The sequence below is a fragment of the Rhinolophus sinicus genome, linkage group LG06, assembly GCF_036562045.2.
Source record: "Rhinolophus sinicus isolate RSC01 linkage group LG06, ASM3656204v1, whole genome shotgun sequence".
In the NCBI taxonomy this organism is placed as follows: domain Eukaryota; kingdom Metazoa; phylum Chordata; class Mammalia; order Chiroptera; family Rhinolophidae; genus Rhinolophus; species Rhinolophus sinicus.
In genome coordinates this window covers 13,563,827-13,581,152 of record NC_133756.1, presented here as the reverse complement: position 1 = coordinate 13,581,152, position 17,326 = coordinate 13,563,827, and the positions used below count along the sequence as shown (strand labels likewise).

The 17,326-nt window shown below is 40.7% G+C and overlaps 1 protein-coding gene across 9 annotated transcripts in view; it reads left to right on the top strand.

The window, feature by feature from the left end:
- The first annotated feature begins 1,374 nt into the window (after positions 1 to 1,374).
- Positions 1,375 to 17,326, top strand: part of SCMH1 (Scm polycomb group protein homolog 1) — a 145,173-nt gene continuing 129,221 nt past the window's right edge. For 2 of the 9 annotated variants that reach the window (XM_019737138.2, XM_019737137.2), the window contains exon 1: positions 1,377 to 1,699. The gene's annotated coding sequence lies outside the window, so the exon portion shown is untranslated. Of the gene's footprint in view, positions 1,700 to 2,223; positions 2,378 to 17,326 lie in introns of all 9 variants that reach the window. The other 7 variants (XM_074334517.1, XM_019737140.2, XM_074334511.1 and 4 more) reach the window with 6 other exon arrangements.

Genomic DNA, 17,326 nt, shown 5'->3' with positions numbered 1-17,326 from the left:
TTAATTCATTTAAAATTTACAATGATAAACCCATTACATGTTAACATAAATACATTTTTAATGAAAAATACCTGTTTTCTAAAACAAAATATTATTGAGAAGAGAGGTGTCTTATATTTGCGCAAATCTCTTTAACATAGGGCTTAAAAGAAGACAGCTGGATTCTAAAATCTGTTTTTGCATTTAACCTGTTGCAATATCATATGTCCTATAGTCTATGGAAAATGTCACTGTATACTAGTGAGAGAATGAGAGTGAAAAAAGCAAGTAATGTTTAACATTGTTATAAAAATAATTTTGAGTTCACTGACCCCTGAAAGGAATTCAGGTACACCCAGGAATCCCAGGACCGCAATATGAAAACCACTGGCCTACAAAATAAGTTCTAAGCTAGTACACAGGACATCCAATGTCATTCTAGAATACGAGGACCTCCTTCCATGTTCTGGCTTCCTTTCCCTGCCTAACCTCAGCAGCAGCAGCACCATATCTGCATCTCCCGTGCTCCTGCCACACCAGCCTCCCATACGGTATGATGTCTCCATGCTTTTGCCTTTTCTCCGCCTGAAAATAGCTTCCCCTTGCAGATTCTTTCAAGAGCTAAGTTGAATAGTGTTTGACTCTGGGTTGCCTCCTTTGGCTCACTCTAACAGAGCTGACCACTCTGGGCAGGTAGAACACAGGCTCTAAAGTTTGAAAGGCTGAAGATGCATCTTCACTCAGTCATTTACTGGCTGGGTGACCTTGGACAAGTAGTCTCGCCTCCCTGACCTTCAGTTTCCTCACTGCTAAAACAGGGCTGATCTGGGGTGGAGGTGGCGGTGAGCCTAAGGACTGGAGCAGAGTGCTCACGGCCCTGAAATGATGGTCCTATGCACAGGGTCTGGCACCTCGGGTTCAACGCTGATTGACTACGGTGAACCGATGAAGGCCCATGGGAGCTTATACTTACTGGCCATTTCCTTACTAGATCTCCGCACTGTTCCGTGGGCTTTACAAGCATTCATTTCTTTTTTCCTCACACCATCCCTTTGGATTAAGTGCTGTCACGTTAGAGAGAAAGGCCCTGGGGTAGCGATGCGCAGTCACTTGCTCAAGGTCATCCATCACAACTGGTCACGAGCAGGGCAGGGGGATTCGAGCCCCGGGAGCGCCCACTCTCCTCACGAGGCTGCGCCTCGCGTCAGCCGGGCTTCGGGGCCAGAACCTAACCGCTCTTAGGTCCGCCATATCCCTCACAAACCAACGCGTGGCCTTGGAGTGGGTGACACGCGTCGGCTGGATTCGAACCCGAGTCCCAGAGCTCTCTTCAGGCCTCGGTTTACCCATCCAACAGAAGCAGCGGCGAGAGCCCGTCAGGGGGCAGCGCCCGCCCCACACCGCACGGTGGCGCCCTCGCCACACCGCCCCGCCTCCCCGCCTTCTGCGCGGGCCCAACCGCCAAGGAGCGCGCCACCTCGCGGCAGGAGGGGCTGGGGGCCGGGGCCGGGGAGCCCCTGCCCCGCCCCTCGTCGTCCCCCGCCTCTCCCCCGCCTCAGCTACCGCAGTCACCGCCTCGGTGGAGCCCCCCGCCGCCCGCCCGCAGCTCTCCGGTGCCGCCCCCACACGCCCCCTTTGCGCGTCCTCTCTCGCTCCCTGAGCAGCGGAAACATGGCGGCGGGAAGGGAGTGAGCCGCTCCGCGCCGCCCGGTGCCCGCAGGTAAGCGCCTCGCGCCAGCTTCCGCGAGCCGGGGCAGCCTGCGCCCTAAGGGGACTGGGCCATCAGGGGCCGCCCGGGGCGAAGAGGAGGCGGTGGGACCTGGCCGCCCGCTGCCCCCGCCCCTCCGGGCCCGGCTGTCCGTCTGTCGGGGCGGGTTGGCCTGTCGGTGGTCCGAGCGCGGTCGCGGCCCTTCCCTGCCGTGTCAGCCGGGCCTGGAGCCCCGGCGCCCGGTTCTGCATCCGCGGGGGAGCCTGCTGGGCCCAGTGTCCCGCTGGAGGCCCTGACGCGCTGGGGCTTCCCGGGGGCCTCGGCGCGGGGACCCCACGGACAGGGACGTTTGGTGGTTTGGCATCGTAGGGCGGTCGGTGTAGGAGCCTCTCTATCCAGGCCCGCGGGGCTGGGGTCGGTCCGGGAGGGTTGGCTTTGGGCCAAGGGCCGGGAGTCAGAGTGGCTGTCAGTCTGCGCGTGGGTCTGTGGGTCTGTGCGGACGCAAGAGCTGAGAGATGTCTGTGGGTCTTCGCCAGCCGGGTCCCGGTTCGACCGAGGTCGGCGGGAGACATGGCTCAACGGAAGGTCCGGGGCGCGAAGGGCTCGGAGCTGTCAGCAGCGATCCTCCAGCTGGCTCCGGCAGCGCGGGGACAACTCACGTGTGCCTCCGGAAATGGGCGGAGAGAGCAGGTTTCAAACCTCAGACTTCTGGGGGTGGGCGTGGGATGGGGGTGGAGAGAAGCCGCTGGGCACCCAGGTGAGCAAGCTGCCAGGAGGGCTAGACACGTGGGCACAGCTGTGGGCCAGCCCCAGAGGAATGAAAAAGAGTTTCCAGGAGATGGCTGAACCCCAAAACATCTGGAGTCTGGAAGGCAATTTAAAGTCATCTAGGGTCTCTTTCGCTCATCCCATGCCAAAGTACCGTGTTTCCCCGAAAATAACACCTAGCCAGACAATCAGCTCTAACGTGTCTTTTGGAGCAAAAATTAATATAAGACCCGGTCTTATTTTACTGTAAGACCGGGTCTTGTATAATGCAATGTAATGTAATATAATACCTGGCCTTATTTTACTGTAAGACTGGGTGTTATATAAGACCGATCTTATATTAATTTTTGCTCCAAAAGACGCATTAGAACTGATTGTCCTGCTATTTCTTATTTTCAGGGAAACAGGGTAGCTTTGAAAATCCCAAATTCTAGCCTAATAATTTAACCTATCTGTTTGAACACCTCTTCCAGTGATGGGAAACTAATCTCTTCCCAAGGAAACCCATTCTGTTCCTAGACTGCGTTGGTTTTAGAAATATGTTTGGTTGAAAGAAACAGCTATCTCCCATTCTTCCTTATGGACACCCTTGTAAGCTACCTGAAGAAAGTAATCATGTCCCTGGAGCCTTGTGTTGTCTTCACTAACTCCAGTTCCTTTACTTGATTCTCATGTGCTGTGGTTCTCTGATGCGGTCTCTGAATGAGCTCTCGTTAGCCCATACCCCTTCAAAGGAGAGCTTCTTAATGTGAGTGAGGAGACAAAACCTGTTAAGTTTCCCCAAGAAGCTCCTTGGCCCCAAATAATTGACCTGCTTAGATAAAAAGTAATTATTTCTTCCTTATTTCTGTACTGTTTTTAACTTTTTAAAAAAATCTTGTACTGTTTGTTAAAAAAAAAAAAAAAAGATCCTACTTTGTGGAAATTTTTGGGTTTTTCCTCATGTTTTAAATGTCTGTGAACACTATCAAATGAGCTAATGTATATCATAGTGTCATAATGCACCGTACAAATAGAAGGGTTTATTATTTTTACTCTGAAAAAGGATTGAGACCCATTTTGGTGCCAAACTGCAATTTAATATTTAGTTGGAAAGGGAAATGCTTTATTACATTGAACTCTATCTATGCTCTATTTCTAACTGCCAGCAGAAGGCCCAAAATTACTATGAAAAAGAACATTTTTTTGTTGCTCACTTACCAGCATTATTTTTTACTTGCTTTTTAAATCACTTATCCTTGGTATGTGGTGTTAAGTTTTTAAAAAGGGTCTTTTACCAACGTCCTAAACCTCTGCCTAAGCAACCCTGTAATAAATTTTTAAGCCCATCAGAGTTATGATGGCCTTATAGATAAAATGCCAAGCTCTTGTATCTGGGACCTTGTTCAAATTCTCAGCAAAATTTCACTGTTTTTATGACATAGACAAGCACATAACAGCAGTCAGAATCTGTTCTTTATCTTTGTTCTTATGTCTTCATTTTTTAAGTTGTTCAGTGTTTTTGAAATTTGTAGCATACATGTCAAGTGTTGGTTTCTGGTATGTTTATGCAAATGTTGTTGCCCTTTAAGTAAATTGGATAAAAATTTACATAACACCATTCTGTACCGAACTGTACAGAGCCAGGAAAGGCCCTGGTTCCTTCCTTTCAAAGGACTTGAAGTTAATGGTAGGAAATCCTAAAAACTGTGAGAAAGAACTGGTGTGAATATCCCACTGAAAACTTAAGTTCAACATGTTCTAACCTTTATTCTATCTACGTTTATGTATCTACTGTGTGTCAGGCATTGTGCTATGTTTAACTGGGTATACAAAGATGAATAAGATACATTTCCAATCTTTGTGCAGCCAGTAAATTAGATGCTAAAACAGGACATCTCAGAATAAAAGTTAAGAGTTATGCACATAATGCCCCAGGTGAGGGCACTTTGGCGAGCCTAGGACTTGAGGGACGGCCTTGGGAAGAGATGACACCTGACCCAAATCTTAAATGGTAACTAGGAGTAAGTCAGGCAAAGATGAGTAAAAAGTGTGCTTCAAACAGAGAACACAGCTTGAGGAAAGGCATCAATGTGAGAAAAGGAATGGCTTGCAAGAGAACCACAAGCAGTTTGGGACTGCTAAGAAAATACAGTGAAGACGCGCGTGGTAAATTGTGAGGCTGGAAATACAAGCAGAGGCCTTAGGTGGGCCTTATATGCATAAGTATCTTGAAATTAATTCAGTGAATGATTTTTTAAAAATCACCAAAAGGCTTTTATCAGACATGGTTGAATAACATTTTTAAAATGTAGTCATGGGGATAAGGAGAAAGGAACGATGGCTTTATGATTGATTGGCTGTGCAGATGAGAGGATGAGCAGTCCCGCGTGATGCTAAGGGTTTTGGTTTGGATCACTAGGGATTGTGGGGACGTTCACTGAGACAGGAAACACTGGATAGTGAGTTCAGTTTTGGACTTGAAGATTTTATGATGTCTTAAGTTAGCTCCATGAGCAAATGTGGTGGAAGCAAACTAGAAAAAAAGGAGGTTATGGTCAGAAAGGGGAATATTAAATTAGAAGGATGTTAAATGGTCTGATCTGGAGCTGTTCTAGACGACAGCTAGGGCTCTGTGTGTGGGTACCCAGGTGAAGGTCAGGGAAGCTGAGTATGACAAGGAACTATGGTATTTAATGAGTCTTCTGTGCAGATAGTGAAGTGCTGTGGGATGCTGGAATGTAGGAAACAGAGGAAGATTGTGACCCAGGTGCAGTGAATATAGGGGATTAATGAGAAGGATGGTGGATGACAGATGAGGAGAAGGGTAGAGAGCAATCCAGCCAGATGGTATAAACCTCAAAGGAGGAGGAGTTTTTAAACACGAGAGTGGAAAAGTAATGAATTTTGACTTTTCCTTCCTGGAAGCAAGCTTCTGATCTCTTCATCTTTATTCAGGACTCATATTAATCATTCTGTTTGCTCTGAAGAGTCTGTTCTTAGACTTTGGAAAGTAGGAGGGCAAATACTCTATATCAAATCCTTTCTGCTAATGCTTAGTGACAAAGGCAATGGAGGTTTTTTCCTGATGATCAATGAGTGGCTAGGAAACAATCAGATCTACCCAGGCTCTGTCACTGGCCTTAGGACTGTAAGCAGATTGTTTAACTTCTGTGACTTTCATTGTCCTTATCTGTAAAAAATAAATTCCTATTTCATAGAGTGTCCCAAAGATTACATGAAAGTGTGTGTGTGTGTGTGTGTGTGTGTATATACATATATACACACACACATATATATACATACATATATATATATATATATATATATATGAACTAGAAAAGCAGTTGGCATTTCATAGATGCAAAGTAGATGTTCTCTTCCAAATACCTTTAAGGGACCTCAGCTCTGCTGGCAGATAGGAAATTTTTTTCTTTCTTTACCTAAATTATATGGCAATAAGTACTCTAAAGGAGGTAATAGTAAAGTGAGGTAGGAATTCAGAGGGAGGAGCCATCATTTTAAACATTTGGAAACAAGGTTAGGCATCAACACTCAAGATGAATTTCATTTGGGCCTTGGAGAATAAATTTCAGTAGATTAAATAATTTAGGGGAAGATGCAAAGTGGGGAAAGTATAAGATATGTTTGTTAAAAATGGGTAGTTGCCACAGGTGTGAGTATTGTATTTGTGTAAGTCAGTCGTTTGAGATGTGGCTGGAGAGATGAGTTGGGCCATAGTATTAAAGACCTGCAGCTATGGAGTTTGGACTTGACTCTAGATAGTCCAGGTTCTGGAGAGGTACAGATTGGACATCTTCTTTCCCTACCTCAGTTTCCTATCCGTAGAATTTATAACCATTAATTCAGAAACTTTGGATTCGTGTTTGAAATAAACCAAGTAAGAAATTTCACATTGAAATTAAGTTCCTCTGTAGGCCAATTTTAGGTTAAAAAAAAAAGTGCTAAAATGTGTTTTGTAGTTGTAATTTAATTTTGCAATAACCTTGTTTGGTAGATAGGCTTAGTGGAGTTAAGGAACATATAAGATCTCTGGTAGAAAGTGACTAAAAATGGTCCGATTTCAAATTCTGTCTTTTTTATACTGATTTAGATTTGAAGAGAAGTCTGGGCTCCTCAATATCACTAAATATTAATAATATAACCCAGGGCTGGTCACCTTGCCTCTCTGATCCTCAGTTCCCTCCTTTATAAAACGAGGGAAGGCGTAGGTAGGTGTAAGGTTTAACTAAGATAGATGTGTAAAGCACTTAACATAATGGTTGCATGCTAGGTACTCAAATGTCGGCCCCCTCCCTCCAAATCTGTAAATGAAGGAATTTAACCACACCATTGCAAAGGCCTTAGTGCTAACTCCCTAGCTACCAGGGAATTGCAAGAACTAATTATTTTGATAAACTTACTGCCATATTAACCCAGCAGATCGTATCATCTGTTATCTTTGCCCGAGACCTCTAATCCGTCTCCTGCTATGCTGTTATTCCTGTGCTGTTTCAGCTTCCTCTTCCTCTCTCCCAACCCTGCTTGCAGTGAGCTCCCTCTCAAACCTTTCCACTCGTTCTCTGGAACTCCTACACTGTTAACCATTTTACTGGATGTTTTTGTGTGTGTTCGGCTTAAATGGAAGCCAGGCTCTCTCCTTAGCCGTGGAGGGCAATATGCTTTGGGTGCAGCTCATGCTCCCGCACCACTGCTGTGCAAAAGGAGAGAGAGAAGGATGACTAGTTTTTTACATCCCACTATTCTAGGTCATTATCTCCAAATCTTAAAATCCCTGTGCTCTCTGGCACAAAGGCTCTACCACTCTCGTCTTCTTTTGTATAGATCTTTTGTCTTATTTAGGACGGAGCACACACAGTCTTCTTTTTTTCAACTTAATTTCTGCCTTCATCCTGAGTAAGTTCAATACTCATATGGAAGATTATTTCTCCAACACAGTGGCCTCTTCTGTGATCATTTTTTTTAGGAAATCAATTCCCATAGTCACACCATAGGCCTTATTCTCGCCCAGAAATGGCGCACTTCTGAAATTATGAATGAAGACATACAGCTTTGTGCAAAATTTCTCCTTTTACCTGACCTTTGTCCCCACGAGGCCTGTTTTTTTGACCTCATCAAAGCCTATCTCTATTTTCTTCCCTGTCTATTTTCTTAGTCTACCACTTACTTCATTCTCTCTTTTGCTGTTATCCTCCATTCCTTTGTTCCGTTGTCCTGTCCTGTCTGGGTAAAATCCCAAACTAAACCTCTTTCTTCTTGTGTATTATAGGCACATCTCTAAGTGTTTTGTTATTTCTTATAATTGCTTTACACTCATGCTTATGTAGAATTTCCTTTGGGGCATTCAAACATCATGGAAATAAAGTCTATTTTAGTCATTATGTCCTGTAAAGTGTAGCAGAAAACATGAGAACCAGTATACTTGTTCTTGGAGATATTTGAAAAGAGAGTACACAACCATTTATCTTAGATGATTTAGAATTTTAAACTTCTAACTCTGATTTTTTGGTCCTCTGTCTTAGCTCCAGTTATCTCAAGGGACTGCCGGAAAGTCTCCAAACCAGATTAAATTTATTTCTTTAAAAATAAATGAATTTAAAAAATAAATTTGGGAATATAAAAGTTTATAAAGCCAAATAGGCGTAGAGGGTCACAATTCCAAAACTAGGGAATATAGGAACTTAAAAATGTTGTCTAATTTATGTGTATTCAGTTTTTCACTCATTCATTCCGCAGATACTGATGTCTTCTAACTGCTAGACACTGTACTATGTATAGAGAGAAAGATGAATGCGTAATTTTAAAAATGCAAATGCAGGCCACAGAATTAAAAAATATATTTGTGGCATATATAATAGCTAAATATTACTATCTGTAATAACAAAGGATTCCTACACATAGATTAGAAAAAGATCAATCAATAGAAAAATGACAAGACATGAAAGAGGCAACTTAAATGTTTATTAGTAATTAAACATTACTAATTTACCAGTAATTTGTTATAGGCTAATTAAAGCTCTAATGAGATGTCATTTCACACCTATTAGATTGGCGAAAATTAAGAATCTGATAATACCAAATATTGGTGGGAATGGGGAATTAAGGGAACTCTTTGACACTGTTGATGGGAATACAAGTTGCAAAGCCATGGTGAAGAAAACTAGTCAATATCTATTAGAAGTAAGATGCACCTAGCCTACTATTCAACACTTTTACTCCTAGGTGAATACCCTTTAGAAACTCTCCAATGTATGCATAAAGAGACATGCAAAAATATTCATACAACATTATTATGAGTATAGCAGAAAATCCAAACTAGTCCAAATGTCTATCAATAAAAGAATGAAAATATTGTGGTATATTTACCTAATGGAATTGCATACAATAATGAGAATGAATGAATGAACTAGCTCTATATAGTAAGGTGGGTGAATCTCACAAGAAATGCATGGTAATGATATATATCAGTTAAGGGTAGTGTGTATCTCTGAAGGGTAGGGTGGGGAGAAGAGACTGGTAATAATGCTGGGAAGGGCACACGGGGTGTTAATTGTATTGATAAATATTTTTTCAGTTAGTTTGTGGCTATATGGGTGTTATTCATTATTCTTTATACCTTTTTACATATTTGAAGTATTGTATATGCATGTTTGAGGAATAATTGCATATAGTTCTTGTTATGAGTATAATGCAGGGAAAGGGGGTAGCAGAAATATAAAGAGATGTTATTAGGGTAAATCATGCAAAATTTTTGTCTTTATAGGTCTAAAATTGTTTAATACAGGCAATTTGAAGTGGCTCAACCTCATTCAATCATATATAACAAGTATTCTCATTGAAATATATTCAGCGTACTTTGGGAACACAAAGAAATTGACTACCAAGGCAGAAGGATGGAGATAATCTTTGGAAAGGCTCCAGAGAGAGAGAGAGAGAATGACATTTAAACTGGATGTTAAAGGTTGAGAAGGAATTTACTAGATAGAGAGTGAGGAGAAGAAAGAGGGCCTTCCAGATAGAAATAAAGACCCCTTTGAATGGATGGAATCCCCCAGCGGGAGTATGTGGAGGTCAGAGAAATGCAGTTGAGGAAGAGACTAAGATTGGGAACAAAAATAACAGCAAATATCTGTATAGCATTTACTATACAATTTTATATACATAAAAACTGATAATCCCAGGTGGGGAAATAGGCACTTAAGTAATCTGTCCAAGATCACAGGGTTAACAAGTGGTAGAACCAGGATTTGAACTCTGGTATTCTATTATAGGCCCAACGTCTATACTCTTGGCTAATAAGCTATATTCTGAATCACTACTTTATAAGCAAAATCAGGAGTAAGTGGTGTTTTGAATGCCAAGGGAAAACAGTTAAGTTTCAAAAAGGAAGGACGAGTCAGCAATGAAAGTTCCTAAGGACATAGAGTAGGAATACTACAAAGAGACCATTGGGTAACAACAACCAAAAAGTCATGCTCTTAGGTACAGTAAGGGATACCAAGATAATAAAGATGTGGATATCTCAGAATAGTACTGATTCAATTTACTGAATTGGCCCACCAGTTCGTTGGGCCAATGATTATAATTCCATTTAATTATAGAGAAGATGGAGCCAGGGAAACTATTCAAAATAGATCCTCACTATATTTAAGTATTTGATATATCAACACAAGTGGAAGAATTTTAATCCTCTGCTGTCTATATTTATTTTAGTTTCTCTAAAATGCTAACTAGGATTAATATTGACAATTTTGTTTATTCTGTATGTTCTGGTTTTAATAAAGATAGAACATAGGCTGTTGTTGATTTAGTATGTTTCAGAATTGGATGATAGTCTAAAGATCAGTAGTTCTCCAGTATTTTATAGGCAAGAAGGTGAAAGAGACCCTCTAAGCAGCATGATATGTGGAAAGATGGCTTGGTGGTTGAGTCCCAATTCAGTCCCCATCTGCCATTCACTGGCCGTGTGACTTAGGCAAGAGGGGGTTGCAGCAGCTAATCACTAAGATTTCTTCCAACTCTCAAATTCTGTGACTATTAGGTCAATTAGTCAGTGAAGAAACCAAGGTCTAAAAAAGGGACGTGGTTTGTCCAAAGTCATAAAAACTGGAGTTTGATTTTCTTGACTCTTCTTCAAGAAATCTGATGGAAGAATCATCAACCACTTGAGTGGCTACTATATGTCAGGCACTCATTAACTACTTAAAAAAACATAAAGGTACGTGAAATTGCTTCAGAATTTATTCACTATAAAAGTAAACAGCATCTTCTATGTTTGTTTGTTTATACATATCCTGCCTTATTCCAGAATGTATTTAAAGCATACCAATTCTGTGCAACATACCATGCTCAGAAAAGGAATAATATTTTTTGAGTATCTGTCAGACACATTGTAACATGCAAACACATATTGTTCTCATCCACCAGCATGTAGATATTATTAGCTCCATTTTATATATAAAGAAACTGAGATTCAAAGATATCTGCCAAATCATACAATTTATAAGTGAGAGGACTCAGTTTCAGACCCAGACCAGCCTGACATTAACCCTAATGCCCTTTCCATTTCACCATGTACCCTCCCCACAAGCTGTGTTATATAATTCCGAAACTTTACCAGTATAGGAAGCAAGGTTTACTTGTAAGAATTGACTTTGTTTTCTTTTTACTGAATATATCCCATCTCACCAAACAATGTAGGCAAACTGGAAGGATCCTAGAATAGACAAATGAAATACTTTAGTGAATCAGAGACACGATTATTTTTTAATTTGTATGAACAGTTTCCTTGTTAATGTCAGTGCTTATATTTTAATAAATTGCAAAGTTTCTGTACCCTCTCAACCTTTGATGTATGCCTACCTCCTCCTTCTTAATCAAAACATTTGCCGGCGACCTGCTAAGGATACAAAGGTGAGACTAAGACGTGGTTGCTTCCCTCAGTGAGCCAACTATCCAAGAGATAGTTGGGATAAAAATTATTCCGACTTCAGTGGTCTTCCTCCCTCAAATCTATAACTCTAGTCTAATCACAAGAAAAACATCAGACAAGTCCCAGTTGAGGGGCATTCTACAAAATACCTGACAACTGTTCCTCAAAACTACCAAGGTAATCAAACAAGGAAAATATGAGAAACTGTCAGCCAAGAAGAACCTAAGGAGACATGACAACTACATGTAATGTGTTTTCCTGGATGGGGTCCTGGAGCAGAAAAAGGATAGGTAAAAACTGAGGAAATTCTCAATAAAATGTGGACTTTAGTTAATAATGTATCGATATTGGTTCATTAACTGTAACAAATGTACCAGACTAACTTACGATGTTAATAATAGTGGAAGCTGTGCAGGGTACATGGGAACTCTGAACTATCTTTGTAGATTTTCTGTAAATCTAAAATTGTTCTAAAATAAAAGCATATTTTTAAAAAGTTATAATAAAGTTAAAATAATTTTACATGCTATTTCTTTGGGATTTAATTAAAGCACATTTCTTCATAAAATGTTCCCAATTTGGTTGACTCATTTGATGGGACCAACAAGTTACCATCTGTTGATAGATTCATGTGCCAAAGTGTATTCTAGATAGATGTCATGTAAACTTTTTCCACCTCGGGGTCTTACACATGTAGATGACAAAAATATGCCAACTGCTAGTCAACAGAGAGGACTCCGACAAATGTAAAAAATTCTCACTACATAATGTTGCTCGTTAACTGAAAGCACAGTGCAATTATTTCGAAGGATTGTGACTAAGTCCTGAACAAAAATGATTCAGGTCACAAAGGAGTATTATTTTTTTGAGCTGTTTGTGTGACACTAAAAAAAGTGCTACTACCTACCGTGTTTCCCTGAAAATAAGACCTAGCCAGACAGTCAGCTCTAAAGCATCTTTTGGGGCAAAAATTAATATAAAACCCTGTCTTATTTTACTATAATATGAGACCGGGTATGATATGATATGATATGATATGATATGATATGATATGATATGATATGATATGATATGATACCGGGTCTTATAATTTTTGCTCCTAAAGACGCATTAGAGCTGATGGTACAGCTAGGTCTTATTTTCGGGGAAACACGGTATCACCACCGTGCATGAGTGTCAGTTGGATGTTTTTTCTGCAAATGCTTTATGAGATTAGTATGATTATTGGAATGAGGTCAATTTAGAAGTTTTGGATTTAGTTTTAAGAAAAAACTTCGAGAACTCAATTAATCACAGTGTATAGTTCTACTAAGTATATCTTCATCATCAGTTTTAGTTGTACCTACATTTGAAGGAAACCACTCACAGAAATCTTTCTGTAAATATTTAATGACCCTAGATGTTCTCTCACAGAAAGCTTAGGACATATTACTAAACAAATACCAGTAGAGTTTGCAATTCTCTTGCTTCAGTATTGGCCCAAAACCTACTCTTCAAACTCCCCAACTCTTAGCCTTCAGATTTCCACAACACTCAATTACTTAATGCAACTTTGCGTAATGAATAAACCAAAATTGGTTGTTTGGGCTGAATTCTATTAACTGCCTTACCAACAAATAGATTCTTTCTATGCCGACCCTGACACTGACACTTCCATGTCAAAGTTGTCCTCCTGAGAACTGCTAGTTGAATTTGGTGAAATGTTAGGTAATGGTTTTTGGGCTTCTTTATTCTCAGTACTAACAGTTTTCTTTTAATTTGTTAAATCCCCTAATGATGGCATATAAATAAATCATTAGGCTGAAAAGAGAAATGTCAACTAATTTCCTGGTGTTTTCTTATCATTTATTAATGAAAATCAATATTTAAGTGTCTAATACAGTAAATGTTTACATTGTAAGTACTCAATACCTGTTAGTTAAATTCAAATTTGAATTAATGGACTATTTTTATTGTTCCTAATTTTTGTGTGTGTGTTCCTTTACCTTATATTGAGAGGGAACTGTATTTTACACTAACTGTATTTTGGAAATAGCTTTGTTGTCTGATGGATTGGGGTTTAAATCCCATGTCTGCCGCCTCTGATCTACAAAAAAGATCCTTAGATTATTTCATTGATCAGGCAGGTTCAGCAGTCCTGATGTATTTTAAGTTTTGCCTTTTCTACAAATTAAAAGAACACAGATCCTGGAAGGCAAAGCAGCATCTTAAACTTTTAGTGCCCACTGTATACCATGGTGGTTTCTGGTACAGTGGTGGACTCATAGAATGTTTTAAATAAATGTTGTATTGTCCTTCCTCTGTATTACTGGGAAATAACAACTGCCGTTTCATATACTGTGGGCTCCTCAACCAGACTTGTTGAATGTTAGTTAAACTTTAGCCTAAGCTAGTATTTCCCCAATTTGTCTGATCGTCTGGAACACATATTAAGAAATAACAAGTGCAGACCTATTAAAATCCCAATAGCATTCTTTTCAGAATAAGAACAACTAATCCTAAAATTTATATGGAATCCCAAAGACTGTGAATAGCCAAAGAAATCTTGAGAAACAACAAAGTGGGAGGTATCATGATCCCTGACACCAAACTATACTATAAAGCTACAGTAATCGAAACAGCATGGTACTGGCATGAAAACACATATAGATCAATGGAATAGGATAGAGAGCCAGAAATAAATCTTCCATTATATGGTCAGTTCTATGTCAGGTATCGGTGAGATTCTAGTATGGTCTATCCTGGAAAAAAAAGTCTCTCCGTCCCTGGACCTGAAAATAAGTTATCTACTTCTAAGATACAATAGTAGGACAGGCATAGGAAAGATATTTCCATTACAAAAGGGAGAAAATTGAAGGACTAAAAGGATCACTATTCTAAAGCAAATTCGTAACCCACCCAGCAGGGCAAATTTTATTCAATCTCAAGACCTGGGGAAAGTCCTCTGTGGCTCCATGCTCTGTCCTCTGGCCTTCTGGGGCAGCCGCACCCTTTTCCCAACAGGGTCCCATTGGCCCAGGGATTTGCATCTGTGGTGCTGCCCTTGGTGTTATTCTTCCTTCACTTTTTCCCCCTCTCCCTTCTAGTCTAGGCTGGCAGCCCGTTGGCTGGTATGAAATCCTCCAAACCTTGTCAGTCTCCCATGCAATTCATGGGGTCCAAACCATCTTACAAGAGGGATCCTCCACACATCTTTTCTAGATAAATACACTCACACACACACACACACACACACACACACACACGTATACATATATGTATGTGTATACATATATATGAGGTGTGATCACAAAATACAGTGAATGTTAAAATGTATTATAGTAAAACACATTGCCATTAATCCCCCTTAAAATACTCCCCCTTGCTTCGAACACACTTATCCCATTCTTGCCACTTTCTAAAGCAGCTCTGGAAGTCCCCTTTCGTGCGTGTCTTTAGTTGCCCTGTCATGGCTGTCTTGATGTCTTGAATCATTTTGACTTTGGGGAAGAGCCAGAAGTCTCATGGTGCCAGATTGAGTGAATAAGGTGGATGAGGACACAGCGTAATGTTTTTATTTGACAGAAATTGCCATATACCAGAAGCGATGTGTGACACGGAGTGTTGTCATGATGGAGGATGAAGTAAAGACTATATATAGTATATATGTATGTACATATAAAATCATGTCTCTATTCCTAGCTTCTGTGATGGTTGTATCCATGAGTCAGGCAAATGATTGTCCAGCCACACCCTTGACCCTGTTTCCAGAACACACGGATAGGCAGAGAATTTTCCAAATTATTAAGAGCTGGTTCCTTTTTTGTTTAACAATTTGTTCTTCAATTTATCTTTTCTCATATTTTACTATAAGCACCAAGGACAAACTAGACCACATTTCAACACTTTGCTTAGAAATCTCCTCAACTAAATATCCAAATTCATCACTTACAAGTTCACACAATGGTTGAACACAATTCAGACAAGTTTTCTGCCACTATAATAAGAATTGTCTTTCCTCTAGTGTCAAATAACATGTTCATTACTTCCTCCTAAGGCCTCACTAGAAGCACCTTTAATGCACCTATTTCTACCAACTGTCTCTTCCAGGCAATATTTCTCTACCAATTCCAAAGCCACTTCCTCATTTTCAAGTATTTATTAGAGCAGCACTCCACTCTCAGCAGTACCAAAATCTGTATTAGTTTCCATGGGCTTCCAGAGCTGGAAGAGGCAAGGCAGGATCTTCTCCTGCAGACTTCAGAGAGAGCATCACCCTGCCAACACCTTTATTCCAGACTTCTACCTCTGAAACTGTGAGAAGATAAATTGCTGTTGTTTATTACATCCAGTTTACCGCGTTTTGTTATGGCAGCCGTAAGAAGCCAAAAAGGGTGTTACCTGGATACAGTGAAAGACAGTATGTGTATCTCCCTGTATCTAGAGGGTTTCCTGGCATTTTTCTTTCTCTCTTTTAAACTATGTTTGTGTCTAGTTGCACTATAAAGTTTATTTTCGTTATGTCAACAGCTGATCGTTTGGCTTTATCTCAGAAGAGCAACCTTAAATCATTGGTGGGGATGCTTTGGTACCAAGAAGTCCTCAAACGTTTGGAGGGGTGAGGGCTTTAGTTTTACAGACAGACCTTCCTTCTGCCGGAATGCCTCGTACTGGTTCTTGGTGTCCTCCTCATGCATACTGTTGTGACACTGGAAGCAAGACGAGCGCCAGTGGCACTTCAGTCAGCCCTTCGGTAGGCAGTTGACCCATAAATGATGAACTACATAATGAGTCCTTTATCATTGCTTCTACTGGACATCTGTGTTGTTCAGTTATTTTTCAAGAATACATTCTTTGCCTGTCCTAATGAGGACTTATATTTTGGGGGGGTTCCCCTTAGTGCCAGTCAGTGTTTGCAGGTCTCTTAGAAGATACTCTACAAATATTGCTTTGCTTTGAAGACGGCTTATCCATGGCACTGCTAGTGAGAGACTAGTTCTAGTGATAAATAAGAGATGTTTGTTGCCAGGGCTGTCATTTCAATTTATCTTGCTTGCGCTGAGCTCATTAAAAATTGCCACAGTGGTAATATGAAAGTAATGAACCTTCTGGAGCCCAGCTGGGGCACAGAGTGCTCGCAGGACCTTCAGGGCAGCTGCCGTTCTTATACGTGGCTCAGTTAAAGGACTTTGGGTTCTTTTCCCCCTTTGAAACTGTATATTTTGCAAAATCCAAATCCTTTTTTAACACTTGTGTACTTTCTAAGTGAGTGTATTTGATTTCAACTCAACAAAAATGTACCTGATGCCTGCTACTGTCAGGCAGTATATTAGACCCTAGGGTTGTAAAGATGACTAAGACATCCCGTGGGGCTTCACTGTCAAATAGGGAGGGAGGGAGATAAATAATTGTAATACAGTATTTAAATGCTATGAGTATGAACCAGATATCAATATAGCACAGAAGAGGAAATGATTAGGGAAAAGAGCTAAGAAGGCTGAGGATACATTGATTTCTGAGTTAAATTTTGAAGCATGAGTTGTAAGTTGACAAGTTGAGTATATGATGGTAAAAGGAACTTCATTACAGAGGAGCTGAGGGCTGTAGGTCATTTAGACTAACTTAGGGCTAGAGGTAAAGAGAAGGAGAAGATGGGTAGACGAGGCGGAGAAGTAGTCGGGCCAAACTTTAAAGGGTTTATAGGTTTTGAAGGGCTGTATATGCAATGCCAGGACAGGTGGGTTTCGTTCTGTTGGCTACATGACTGTTGAAGGATTTGAAACAGAGGCAACGTGAGTGACTGCTTATTTTTGAAGGATTACTCTGGTTGCCATACACATAATGGGATGGAACTAGGAGAGACCAATCAGAAGGCTAGTGATTAGCTTTGTGGAAGCAAGTAGTAACAGCATGGTATACTGCAGAGAGCATGACCTGCATTGTTTCAAATCCCAGTTCAA